This window comes from Thunnus albacares, chromosome 13 (assembly GCF_914725855.1).
Source record: "Thunnus albacares chromosome 13, fThuAlb1.1, whole genome shotgun sequence".
NCBI lineage: Eukaryota > Metazoa > Chordata > Actinopteri > Scombriformes > Scombridae > Thunnus > Thunnus albacares.
The window spans coordinates 13385563-13400577 of record NC_058118.1 but is presented as its reverse complement, the minus strand read 5'-3'; positions in this window follow the sequence as shown (position 1 = coordinate 13400577).

The window sequence follows — 15015 nt, the reverse complement described above, 5'->3', positions numbered from 1 at the left end:
AAATGTCCACTTAAAAGTAAGCGCTGAAAGCAGTTGAGTGGTATGAAGTAATAATTATGGGAGTTTGAATTATGACTTATGGACTATTTCACCAATTAATTTCTTGGGGTAAAAAGTTGATTTTTTTTTTTTTAATGTATAAAAGATGTCAGAATTTTGAATAGAAGCACACATCACTTAAAGAAGCTGAACATTTTGAAGTTTGAATTAAGTTTCTATCAGAAAGTATAAGTTGAAATGTGCTGAAAAAGAGTCCAGGGGAGGAATAACAAAGATATAAACAGAAGCTCAATGTGTGCTTCTCTAAAGTGATAAGAATATACAATTACATACGAATAACTGCCAAAGAGAATATATAGCGATCAAATGAAAATTGTGTTTGTAAAACTTGTATGTTCTGTTTTATTTTTTGCAGGGATTGTTGGTACCTTAATTGTGAGTGAGATTTGTTGTTGTAAGATACAAATCTTATCTATCTTACTATAATCTACCACACAGTATGATATACTGTATTTCAAAGCAAATCTCACACGCTCTAGTGAAACTATGCACATAGATAAGGTTTGTGTCTTATCTTCTTTAGCCCACAGCACATATACACTACAGTATATTATAAATGTATGATAGGCAGGGTTGCAACAACATTTTCACTTATGAATGAAAGAAAGCCACAGAATACCTAAAATGCATTCTGTAAAATGATTTATGTGATTTGCACAAATACAAGCCTCCCTACTGAAAAGTTACAGGCCAAAACAGGCCCGCTAATGTGAAAGGAATAAAGTTGGGATTCATGCCAGGAGAACACTGGGAGGCACAAAGCATTGCTGAGCGCTGGCCAAATGCTCCAGGGAAACTACTGGACAGACAACATGTTTTCTTTTTCTTTTTTTGTCTGTGTGTTGTGTGACTAAATACTATTGCAGTCAAATTTATTTAATGATGACTATACTTGCTACCAGTGGTGAACCGTAACTATTAGAACTGGTCCTTCAGCTCAGCCAAAATTACCCCCCTCCCCCCCAATCTAAAAAAAAGAACTCACACACACACCAAAAAAGCAACAGGGCAAAAGATTTTGTGAGGGATAAGTGACTGTAACGCTTTAACTAACCATGATGTAATGTAAACAAGAAAGAATAGGCAAAATAATCATTTTAACCTCTGGCGTCTTCTCTATAGTCAAGTCACAAAAAAACAGAGATCATTTAGGCTATAAAATGAACACCATACAAAGATAAGAACTGAAAATATAAAACTGGCCACCCAGAATATATATTATTCTTGTCAATTGATATCAAAATAGTCTGTCTCTCTCAGGCCCGGCACCAGGATGAAGTTAAAAACTGTGATAAAATTCATTGATTTAACCATGCAATAGCCCCAAAAAGGCTAAATAACAAAAAATAAGGTGTTACTGTTTCAAAATCAAAGAATACATTTATTAATCTGAGCAATCACAAAAATCATTCCAGATCAGCAGTGGGAGAAACAGCTATTTGCAGCTTGCAGCTCTCTCTCTCTCTACATTTGTCTCTAAATGTATTTGGTCTGCTGCTTAGAGCTTTAATAAATACACTATTTGCAAATACAGTAGGTTTCCAGATGGACTGGCTGAAAGGACACTAATCCTTGCTTAACATGATGCTAACAACATATTAATACAACGGGAATTCCCATAGAAAAATGGCAAAGATAGCAGAGTTATCGTTACACTATTTAACTTAAAGAGGACCTATTATACTTATTTCCTTATTTCAAAATTTTTATTTTTGGACTCCACTTGCCCTTTGATGCACAAGCTATGCAAACCCCTTGTAATGCAGAACATGGATCAAAAATGACCCATATTCATTTCCTATGTTATTTCATGCATGGCTGAGTATTTCTTTGCTATATCTTTTGAAATCAATTTATTTCATCATTTAATATTCCAAGTATTCATTAAACATTTTGTTACTGATTACCACAAATCATTATTTTCATTTTTTCCTTTCTTACTTTATCAACAAAAATAGTTTTTATATTACTACATCAAGTTTACACACATGAGTCATAAATGACCTATGTATGCAAGTGTAATTTAAAAAAAAAAAAAAGACAGTATAACAATAATTTTGTTAAAATAACTATTTTAGCAGTAATTTGGACCAAACAATAATACATTTGATATTTGAGATATGTTTTATTTGTCACTTTGTCACACATAACATACACATATGACAACCGATAACACTGATATTGAACTGTAGTGAATTGTAGTGAATGTGATCAAATAAAAGAAAATAAAACTGATGAGATAAAATCACTTGGGTACAGTGAAAATTGCCATCTCAGTGTTTATATGCCTCACAAATGACAACTACATGTTTGTGCTCCTTGCACACATGCCTAGTGCACTAGGAACACAAGCTGCCGACTTTTCTGTCTTTGGCAGCTGTGCAGATCTTGCACCTCTTCCTCTTCCATTGGCCCTCCTGTCTGATGTCCTCCTGTGACTGGGTGTTGGCTGTGTTTTGTTTTATTATCCCACATCTTCCTATTGCCCCTGTAATATGCTTTTGGAGGTGGGGCATGCTGGAGCTGTGGCATGAAAATCTTTTTGCCCAGCTCCTTGATGAATGGCTGCCATGCCTTGGTCACACCACCCATGTAATCAGGGTGTTATTCAGTGAAGTTGGTGTAGGCATTGAGGGTGGCAACAGCCACCACATTGTACCAGAGCACCATGGACCACCTCTGTGATGATCAGGAGCATAATCAGGACATGGTCTGAGTGTGGGAAAAAGCACAAATATAACAATTTTTGAGGCTGCAGAGGGAGAGGGCGAGAAGGAGGGGTATGCAAAGAGAGGGATTTGAGAAGGTTTGCTAATAATGTAAATAAGTAAACTAATAATGTTTACTAAAAATAACATATTAACATGACTAACTTGAGAAGAAATGAGTGAACATTTTGCTATGATGGTTGTTTCTTACAGTAGTTTATTCTTGGGGTCCAGGGACCACAGTTGGTATTCCTTGCATGTTAAATATGCTGGTAGAATGAGGGTTAACCTGATGTTCAAATATTATGTACAGTTATGTTTCACAAGATATCCAATATTTTCTTATGTAAAACAATTGTAAAATAAGACTTACATGCAGCAGATGTGCAAAAGCAGTTGTGAAATGTGTGGGGGTGGTGAATAGTTGTCTGCAGTAAATATGTTCCTAAGTGCAAACATTTCCAAATATCAAAAGTTCCTATCAAATTCCATTGTGAATACATATGGGTCAATTTTACCAATGTGTGTAAAATTGATGTAGAAATACAAAACCACAAAAATGTTTGTTCATAAAGTAAGAAAGTACAAATGAAAATATTGATTTGTAATGACTGATTGGTAATGATTGGCAATCAACAACAAGATATTTAATGAATACCTGGAATATTACATGATAAAATACATTTATTTCAAAGATATAGCAAAGAAACACTCAGCCATACATGAAATAACATAGGGAATGAATACAGTTCATTTTTGACCCATATTATGCACTAGAGGGGTAATGATACAAAAAAGATTTTTATTCAAAAAGTAAGAGAGGAAAAATGAAAATAAGGATTTGTGATGATCAAAAACAAATTAATTGAGGAATACCTGGAATACAGAATGATGAAATTAATTTATTGCAAAGATACAGAAAATTAAAAACTCAGTCAAAACTATAGCTCTTTGTGCATCAAAGGGCTTGAGTAGCTTTTCATGATTCACAGTTCATAAAACTCCTTATTTATCTTATACTGGCCCTTTATGCAGTCCCTCAGTTCAGCCTCTGTCTCTAAAAGGCAGTCTTAGCTCCTGTCTCTTTAAGGCCCCCCTCCCGATAAGCCCACTCTGTTCTGATTGGTTAGCTTTCTGGAAGCCTGCTGAGGGGCAGCTGTATCAGAGTCGTGTTAAGTTGCCGCCGATGCAAACCCAAAATTTCCTGCTTTACTGCTTAAAATTAAAAGCTTTTAAATGACTAAATAACAGTAGACTTTTATTATGAAGAATTTACAGGAAGTGAAATGTGTTCCTCACTGAATTAGCAGAGCTTCGTTAGTGGTGCTAAAAACCAGTCGAAACAACAACATACAGAGATATTATGGAGCTCTTCGTTTAGCAGATCAGTTACAAATAATGCAGGGGGGAATAGTACTAGCAGAAACAGCCACAGTGATGATGATGTTTGATGAAGAGCTGCAGATGACCAGCACACCTCCAACAGGTAAACAACTTATTTTACTTTGCCTGCTGTGTAATGGAAAAACACTCACAGCGTGCTAGCTTGATTCGAGTCATGGTTCGGCGAGACTACCCCCAAAACAATGTTAAAATACCATAATGTTAGCAGAGCAGAGCAGTGAACTCGTGTGCTGTGTAGTGAATTAAGGCATGAAGACTATAACTACAGCATGTGCAGTGGGCTAAGCTAAAAGGAAGTTAGCTCTGGCCTCTGGGAAGGCCTAAGGAGATGATTTTTAGTCCCACCCACTATATATGAAAATATGATTAATTCCCCTGTCACTTTCTAAACAAAGACACGGCTATGGCCTTCTGTCGCAGTTATGATGTCCTAACCAATGAGAGAGCCAGCCTTTTGAGAGATGAGAGAGCCTTTTCTCTGCCTAGAGACAACAACAACAAAAAATCTGATTGGATAACTTTATTTTCATTGATTAAAGTCCTGAGGGGTATTGCATCAAGGCAGATAAAGGAAAACCCTTGCTCATTTTGATAAGTGTAACTAATATAAGTTAGAGTTCTGTTCCATTACTGTGGCTTATATGATTCCCTGCTCAGTAACCAAGGTGTGTGTCAGCTTCGTATTGAAGAATGTCAGACGGGCAGAAACAGAGTCCCAAAAGACGGTTCTTGACACTCGCATCACTTTTGTCATGTCCATGTTTGGAAATGTAAGATAGAAGAACTGTGAGGGACTTTTACAAAAATACCTAATATTTCAGTGGTAGATGTATTTCAAATCTATTGTATCAATAAATTGGTGTTTTACTGTGATGTTTGGAGACTACCAAAATCACCATTATACTGAATATATGTATAATTTTTGTCTATGGAGCGACACTTGAATTGGTGACGGCCACCAAACACTGAATTGTCGAAGTCATACTAAATTAAGGTTGTTGCTCTTGGTGGAGAGTCACGGCTATGTGCTGCACACTGAAACATGTTTTTTGAGCTGTAAACTAAATTATATGACTGTTCTATGATGAAACACATCAATGCTGGTGTTAATATTGAAATTGACACCAAATTTATAAAAATCAGCATTTCATGGGTTGAAAATGGCTCAACCTGTCATCTGCTGTTAAAATCAGCCCTGAAAAGGCGGGGCCAATGCTAATGTAGAGTCGACCGTTTGGGAGTATGAAATTTAAATGGTAGAATGATAATGGCCACCTCCTCCAGCCCCGCACTCATTTTCATTTGTATGCTGATTAAGAGAGACAGTTTTAGCTTCAGCAGCTACAGTGGTGCTGGCCTGCCGAAGGGAGTCTCTCCATCTGTGACTGTCTGCGGGCTTAAAAGCTTCTGGCAGCCACAAAAACAACAGAAATCCTCCTCACTTCTCGCCATGCAGCTCTTCAACTCTCCCACTGTCTGTTCCTGCAGTTATCAGCTGGTAAAATATTTTTTAAAAACTTAAAATCATGGTGTAACCACAGGCTCCGCTGAAACTGTCTTACCTGTCACAAAACTGAACCTGCTCTGCAGTTGACAACTTCAGTTGACAGGACCAGTCCGGTTACACCATGATTTAATGTTTAAAAAAACATTTTACCAGCGGATAACTGCAGGAACAGACAGCTGGATAGTTACAGAGCTATGACTTCTGGCCCGTTTAAGTGTTGTTGCACTGTTTGTCTTCCTGTCATTATTATTATTATTATTATTATTATATGTTGCCTGCCGCACACAGCCACTCCCCCACAGTTCCCCCTCAGCCCTCAGTTTGTTTGCCCTATCTCTCTGTTTTTCTCTTGCCTTTTTAAAATGAGTTGGGGAACCCACAACAAAACCTAGCTTTCAATGATATCAAACGAAAGAAGATGTCATCAACTCCTTTCTCTCATGGCAGGATTGTTCAGTTCTGACCATGACATGCAATAGCAGAGCCCAGAGGCCCCGCCTGCTGGTGCAGAGCAGAGTGACTGGCTGTTCGCTTGTTTATTTCAAATTTATGAAAATTAAATGTGTCGCCTGTCCAAATTGCACCAAATTTTGTCAGTGCACTCCTTTGTATCCCCAGCAATGCATCTGCCAAGTGTGAAGTAGATTGGGTGAACGGTTATCGAGATATGTGAAGGAAAAACATACATACAACTTTATGTAGAGAGATGTTGTTTAACACAAACATAGGTTTATGTTATTAGCTCCAGTTTTAATGTTTTTCTCTGTCAGTTTGGTCTAAACACTACAATACAATGAGCCTTAGCCATTCAAAAAATGCAAATTCAAAATGCATCCAAAACTTGATGAGACATTCTATACATATTTGTACACTGTTGTCATTTTGGACTATTTATCCAGTATCAAGTTTGAACTTAAGTGGATTAAGCTGAATAACTGGGGTAGTTTTCTGAAAAGACATGTTGCTGTTGAGTTTTTCAAATGGAAAGTTTTAATGCTTAGAACATCATGAACAAAAACTATTTGCCTCTGTTGTATTGCACAAATCCTCACCACATAAAGCACATCGACTTGCACTTTAAGGTATCACTAATGGAAAGTGATAAATATGTTTATGTTTTGTGATTTGTTCTGCCCTTCAAGAGTCATTAGAGGCTGCTTTTGAAAATTTGTGATCCGAAAAAGGGGCATTCTTGCATGTCTGACAATCATCCAAAACCTTTTTTCCATCCTTGGAACAGCACATTGATAATGTGGAAAAAGGTCTGACAGTGTAAAATGAGACACATGCTAAACTCGAAGAAAGACTGAGGAAAGTTTGTGGACACCCAAAACACTTTTGGCGGTATGGCGTATTTGGTAAATACATTTATATAAATTAAACATTTTATTTCACAGTACAAGTACTTTGAAAACACACATATGTGATTTAGCACTTTTTTATCAATATAGGGGATAATATAGGTTATTCAGAGAATTACAGTAACATTATTGACATCACTTGTCAATCATCTCCATGAAACAGTTAAAACATGGGAACATTTGCTCTGTGCAGGAATCATCATGATGCAATTTCCATTATTTGAGTTCAGTAGTTACAGAGTATAGTCAGTAAGGTGTATTGCTTTCAGGATATCGGAGGAGCACAAATACATTCATTTCAGTTTGTTTAGTGTGCCGTCCAATCATTGTTTTTTCCTTCATTTGTATTAATCCTTAAACTACCTGCTCAGACAAGATTCTCTGCTTTGCATATTTTTAAACTTTGGTATTTCCTCATGACTGTAGTTCATGCAGTCATTTCCTTCTTTTTGACATTTTCTAATACAATCCAGTCTGTTTCAGTGAAGTGGTACTTTCCACAGGAGATCAACAGCACCTTCAGTATAGTATAAATAGTAAGTCTAAAGATGCATGCCAGATTTCATGCACAAACACATTTAATAAGTTGATTAGTTTAGTTGTGTTGATGCTGTTCAGTGTCATTTCAGTTTATTGTCATTATACAGTACATAATACAGCAGTGCTTATCAGTGCAATTAAATGATTGTGCTTTGGCTACACGCCACCTACTCAACTATGTACATAAGTAAAAATCCTTTACATTATCGAAGAAAACAATTCACCATAAAAAGCATAATGTAAATTCATAAACAGAACCATCAGTGTGGATCTAAACCTAGAGTGTTCATAGATTTCTTTCCCTCTTTGTCGCAATAGTCGAGGGACTATATATAATCTCCTCTGAATATAATATAAACTTTATTGCTCATGCATGCATCAGTGGTCAGCCAACAACAGTTTTAAAGATTTTGTTTTTCTGCTAATCATTAGATTAAACCCTGCCAAAGATGTCTGTTCCCCAACTTGGATCGTATCAATGAATATGACACAATCTTCCAGCAGTGCACCTGTGTGGCACAAGTCCCCTCTATCTGCCCTTATCAGTTGGCAGCCATGTGGAGACACAGGGGACAGATTTCAGCCAGGCAAAATAGATGGCTCACCTTAAACTCAGCAGTGACTGCATTCTAGTGCAATGCTGCATCACTTTTGGCTTGTTTTCATCCCTTTGTAAAATTCCTCTAATTTGCCACCAATTCTTCATTTGTGTATTTAAGAGTACACAACAGCAAGAAAGACTCAAAATCTTTCATTACATTGAATAAAATCTCTAATATTACAGAATATTTCAATTTAATGACTAAGTCAAATTCATGCTCTAACTTGTCACCTTGTGAGGCAAGTATGTCGGTAATCAGCTGAGATCCAGCAGATCTCTGTACTGTACATTTCAACAATTTTATATGTGAGAGTACTGTAGAGTATAAATTGTATGCAGTAGTACGTGTGCTTACTATTGAGTGCATGATGCAGAGTATGCAAGCCTTTGTTATACCGAATATATACTGTGCTTACATTCTGGTCAACTGCAATATGTGCATACACACAACTTGAGGAGAGTCCACTAGCAGTCACCAGCTCATTATGGGTGCAGTGTTATTGTATGCAGCAGTTTGGCGCCTTGTTCACAGCCAGTGAATTTCCAGTAGCATGGGAAGTGTCATCAAGGTCAACAGCAGGCCACTGCAGCTTTGTAATAGGACACTCCAAGCTGAGCAGGCAAGGAGGAGCTCTGCAATAAGAAAACATAACACACGTTCAGAAGGAGTTTTTGCGTTTTGTTTGGCAGTCATTCAAATGTTTCTTTTTTTTTTTGCAAAAATAACAGGGTGGGAACAGCTGATACTAAACATTAGCAGAAGCAGCTTACTTTTGTCAATCTCTGAGGTTTTGGATGATGTGACATTGTCCGCCTGGGTCCCTTTGATGTTGCAGGTGAAGCTGTGCTTGCCGTTGGGCAGGTTTCTAAACAGCAGGCGACAGATGTTGCCTGGAAAGATGCGTGCTTTGGCGCGCTTCTTAAAGGGAGCATGCTGCTCCTCGTTGGGGTCGGTGGTGTCAAGGAGTCTTTCACCCTGTGTATACTTGCAAAACACTTCTGGCGACTCAGCAGGAGCTGAATATTTGCAATCCATTCTGAGATGGAGCTCGTCTTTTAAGCAGTAGGTAAACTGAACCACCTTCTGAGCTGATGCAAAGCCTACATGCAGTGTAACACGGAGAGACAATCAGATATTTATCAAAACCATTAAAAACACACTTTATACATTTTCTGTGTGGTCAAAAGTCACTAAGATTAGAAAAAGCATTCATAATGAAAGGAAAAAACAGGTCAATATTAATAAAATCTCCACTGACATTATGCTGCATAAGCCATAAATGACCTTACCAAAAAGAAAAATTGTGGTAAAGAGGAACATTCTCCCAACTTTCCTGAAAATAGAGATATAAACAGAGTCAGATCAAACTAATATCATCCAAATACTATACATACGGACCCGAACAGTAAGCTTGTTTATGTTGCTTTTGTGTCTTTACGTTATTGAGGATCCACTCAAATTAAGCTGACAGTGCTGTAAAGAGCAGGCTCAGATTTCAGACACATGGATGTGACAGCTCTGCAGCGCCTGTGCCGACCCACAGAGGTTACTGTATAAAAGTGCCATAATACAGTACTGAACAACTGAGCACAACACAGCCTTACTGTTTTACGCTGCAAAGAGATGAACTGGAAACTTCACTAATGAACTACCAACATTGATGCATTTCTGTGCTTAACCTCTCTGAGTGAACACAAGCTGATTATTTGCCTACTTGTAATCTTTATGTTCAGAGAAAATACATAAAGCAGTTCAGCTGTGTTTTGTTTGCTCGTTTGATGCACACCTACTCTCGCCTTCATTCAGATATTTGCTTTAGTGCTGACTCCAGCATTAAACCAAATATTTCAATCAGAATAAAAGAAAGAAATGCATTCTGTATAACACAGTTCAGTATTTACCATATTGCTCAGATTCAGCAAATAATAGTATATGAATCATTCTCACCTTGTCTGATGCAGTTTGAGCTTTCCTCAGTGCTCTGCAGTGTGATGCCAGAGGTAGATACAGTAGAGGTCGGCTTATAGAAGAAACAGAGGAGGGGGGTGGGGGGCGGGCGGGGAGAGGGAGGGGGAGAAAATGCTGCTCCAATGGACTTTGGGGACATTTCTCAGTATTGTATAAGGATATGTATTGATTTTGACCCTCTTTTACAGAGGCTTGCATGTCAATACACAAACCTCTGGGCCCATATTGAAACATTAAATTCAAGCTTCTGAATGGCTAAGAAAAAGGAAATGTTGTGATGAGGGTTGGATTAGCTGAGACACCTCCGCAGCTACATGTCAGCAGTTTCTCACCCAAGCATATTCAATATATATATTATAATTTAATACAAATTCACAGACAATTCAATTATGTAAAATACAAAAACACATCATACAAACTGAAAAACACAGAATTATATTGTGTTTGAATATTCTGCTAAAAGGCTTATCATAAAGGAGTAGTAGTTCAACATTTTGGGAAATACTGGCAGGATTATTTCTTGGCCGGGTGCAGTGACTTCCGCTGGTTGCCTGGCAACCTCACAGTGACGAGACCCCAGGAATTCACTGTCCCCAGCCAAAAAGTAGTCCTGCACAGAACCCCCCCCCCCCCCCACTTTACAATTTCATGACACGTTTTTGTACGAACTAAACAAACGAGATATAACTTGTTAATTTGCGAGCTTTAGAGGTGTTAGCAAGCATATTTTGTTACTTTCAGACAGTGCCAGGCTAGCTGCTTCCCCATGTTTACAGTCTTTATGCTAAGCTAAGCTAACCAGCAGCTAGCTGTAGCTTCATACTGAGGATACATTTCAGCAAGAAGGTGAATAAGCATATTTCCCAGTATGTTTAACTACTGTATTCCTTTATCGGCATACCTACATTAATTATTGTATTAAAGCTGTATAGCTGTAAAAGTATCAAAAAATAAATACTATTGGGAGGTGAAAGCTGGTGACTGATCTTGTAACTGCTAGGCCAGTAAATGAGGTTTGACGTTTAGCATAGCATTTCTAAACTGCTAACTCACATGCCTGATTGAGCAACCCATTGGACTGGTAAATAACTGATATGTAGGGTTGGACATCACTTGAAAGTTCTTGATTCTGAGTTTCTTTTAGGGACATAAAGATGGTTTTACTACAGGTAAATAACTTTTTTTATTTACCAAAAAAGCCAGAGTTCTAGGATGTTAAATGTTGCCAAAACACAAGCTGTCAGACAAAAACTTTTCCTACACAAAATACAGTAAAAACTGTTCAAGATTGTGATCTAAAGCAAGCACAATCTGATGGAAAAATAAGTATACAAGATTATGAATCTGACCAGACATTCAATGCCACCTTTCCTAGTTGTTGATACTTTTGGTGCAACAGACATGTTTTGATTGGTACCAAAAAGGTGTTGCTGTTTGAAATCCAGCCGAATGACATCCAATATAACTCTGTGCAGTGTATCACGCATGTAAGGGTTCCTTAAGGAGTGAACTAGCAATCAGCCTCTCAGAAGTCTTTAGTACTGAATAAGTAGAAGAATAAATATAGATGTAGTGTGACAAAATGTTTATTTATAAAGGCTAAAGCCATGTAAAATTATCTAATATTTGCATATGTTGCAACTGTAATTTCATCTTGTTAGATACACTAAAGCTAGACTCTGTATCCTCTTCACACTGCTTTGTCAAGGTCCTTTCTGGACAGTTGCTGAACAACTGCCATACTGAAGCAGTCTCCCAGGACACTGACAGAAGTGTTGCAGCGGTCTCTAGAAGACGCAAACCACAGCAAGGAATGAAAGCAGGGAGGATAACTGCTGCTTTATGCTGTGTTTTCTCCTCTGTGTCTCCTCTCTTCTGACTATGAAAAGCAGAGAAGGCAGGTGTAGTGATCCCTGCCAAAAGTATTCATTAGAGATTCTGTGGCTGTGATCCCTGCTGCTCCTCTGCTGGATGCTGCTGCTGATATACTGCAGATGAAACACAGAGCCATCACCTATTCTTCTTCAGTGATGACTACTATACTCTGAGTGCTATAGTCTACCACAATACTAACCTTTATACTATCAAACTGCACCAAACACTGTTTAAGTCACTACTTCTTAAAGCTCTGGATTCTACACTTCTCCTTGAGGTCCAACAAAAAAGCTGTGTAGTATCATCATGTGACAAAAACAAATTTTAACCCATGTTTATGTGTGTTTATTTTCTAGTATCTCTCCTCTCATTTATGAAAGAGTTCATGTTACTGTGTCTGATGTGGTCAAGTGTCTTTTGGGATGATTTGAATCTCACCTACTGTGCCATAACTGGTATGCCTGTTCAGGGGCTCATTTTTGGCCCAGATGATGGAAACTATCTGACAGCTGCTAAAAGAGCCGTGAAGCCCTGCAAAACGTGTATTATTTGATTTCAAACCAGTCACATCTGAAATAGGTGGATACACTTAGACAATGCATCTTTAATTGTTAACGTGCACAAATATTTGTCATGTTTAGATCCTAATAGTTTATATTTTCAACATATTGGACTCAGGTTTGACCAAGAAAAATATTATAGAATGCTTCATTTTTATGCATTATTGCTTTCCTAATGGTGAAAAATGTACATCTATTTTGGTGAACATGGTTTTGTTTGAAATTAAGCAGCTGTTGACTGTTTGCAGAGTTTATCATCTGCGTCATGGAGAGTCTGATGGTCTGAAGTCCAGATCACAGACTGTACAATCCATTTAGATAAGCAATAATTGATCCTAACACACCAGACTGGGTGTTTGTTTGCATTACTATATTGGCCTATTAGCTCAAGTAAAAGCTGCAAAACAAAAGTAGAATACTGGGAGCCTATACTGTTACATATTTACAGTATCCAGTAAGTTTAACTTGTGTTTGTAAATTCTTCATACATGACCACACAACACACAGTTGAATCTTGGGCCTTCAGCTCCAGTCTATAAAGTGAACCTCCTCACACCCTCTAAAGAACAGCTGGGATGATTAGTCAGGGATTGTCAATAAATTACAACTCAAATGACTTGTAAAATAATTTTCCCCATTCCATTCCATTCAGTTCTGATTGACGCAAACCAATAATTACTTCAAGCACCACATGAGGCACACCTCTTTAGACTGTATATTAATGTTTTGTCCACTTTTTATGGATACTGCAATGTAATTTTTCAATAGCTTTCACATCATATGACCCTGTGAAAGCCACTGAAGCACACATTAATATTTGGTAAATTGTAATTTTCCAAATTTTTTAAATTTTCTAGTTACATTTAAATACAATTGATGACAGACCAAATCTGTCCTGTGTACAACAAACACATTTTCAAAGAAAGCAACTGGAAGGCTAATCTAAGAGGAACAGATCGATCTACCTATGCTAATTAATTTGTTAATAATTATTTTGCAACTTTCTACTGTCGGAGTGATTAAACTCCAGTTTGTGTCTCTCTTAGTGAGCTCAGTGTCTCTGTTTCTGTTTGACTCTAACGTGCATCAGATGTATATCTGCTATACATATGTAACACAGACATTAATTTCACTCAGCTCAGTCAATTTCTATTTTATGTTTCCATTTCATTTTGTGATGCTGAGCTGCTCAGTGTTATTTGCAATACAAATATTTTGATATAAACAAGTGTTTGTTTTTTTTGTTTATTCAATGTACCACTGAAAGTATACTAAATTATATAACATAAAATTGATTTCTTGCAAGTTTCCTGTGTTTTCTATGGACACGTTTTTTCTTGAATCAGTTAAAATATGTGAGGACATTCTGTTAGTGCATCTCTAAACTGCAACAAAGAAAGGATGACATCTGAGTTTTCAAGTCACAGTTACTGCTGTGTCTCTAATGGGACCAAAGTTGCAGTGGAGAAACTACTGTTATTATTGTTAACTTTCAGTAAGTTCAAACCCTTCACAGGCCTGAAGTGAATGAGTGTTATGGAAAATGTGAGGATATATAATGGAAAAGTAATGCACACCGAGGGTTGTAGTGAGGTGCTGATCACTGGAAGTAGACATGAAAGTGGAAAAAAGTGTTGCACACTCTGGCTCCATGTGCATTTCTCTTTTATTCAGGTGAGGTTTTGGTGCTCAGGCCTTCCTCAAGATCAACGTCATCTGAATAAAAGAGAAATACATATGGAGCCAGAGTGTGCGACACTTTTTTCCTACTCTCATGGAAAATGTGAGGAACAAATTTAGATTACTCCAAAATGTGTTATTTTGAAGTCATGTGAAGTTTGAAAGTCTGAGCATGTGCATCACCTACGCGTTATTATGAATCCCACTACTTTTCTTGACAAGAAAAGTACAGCATTCAATGCATAGCATTCAAGTGCTAAGATCGACCAAGCATCCTTGCTCGTATGGAAAGCCAAGCAGTTCAAAAATACGTGATTTTTAATATGTTAACAACATATGCTCACACCGCTATGGCAAGCCCTGCTATTTCCTAACTGTATGTTCAGTGGGTGTCTGAGAAATGTTCATTCCTAAGGATTATGAGTTCACATTTTGAGTCAAGCATAGAGGCTGTATTATGCATAGCCTAAAAATATCGATATGGGGCACTGAATTTGATGAATTTACTGTTAATCAGACCACGGATGAGATAAGAATTAGCACAACACACCGACTCTGTCTCTCACTCACTCTCTTTTTTACCCTCTCTGGAGATAAATTAACAGAAAGCAGCTGTAGGTTGTTTTAGAGGCAAGGCAGCCGTCTGGCAGCTCAGGGATCCTGTTTTGCCGTTTTCTTTCTTCCTTGTCAGATCTCTATTCCCAGGACTGTTGCTGCTGCTCCATTTAGGAACCGCACCGCCACACGCCG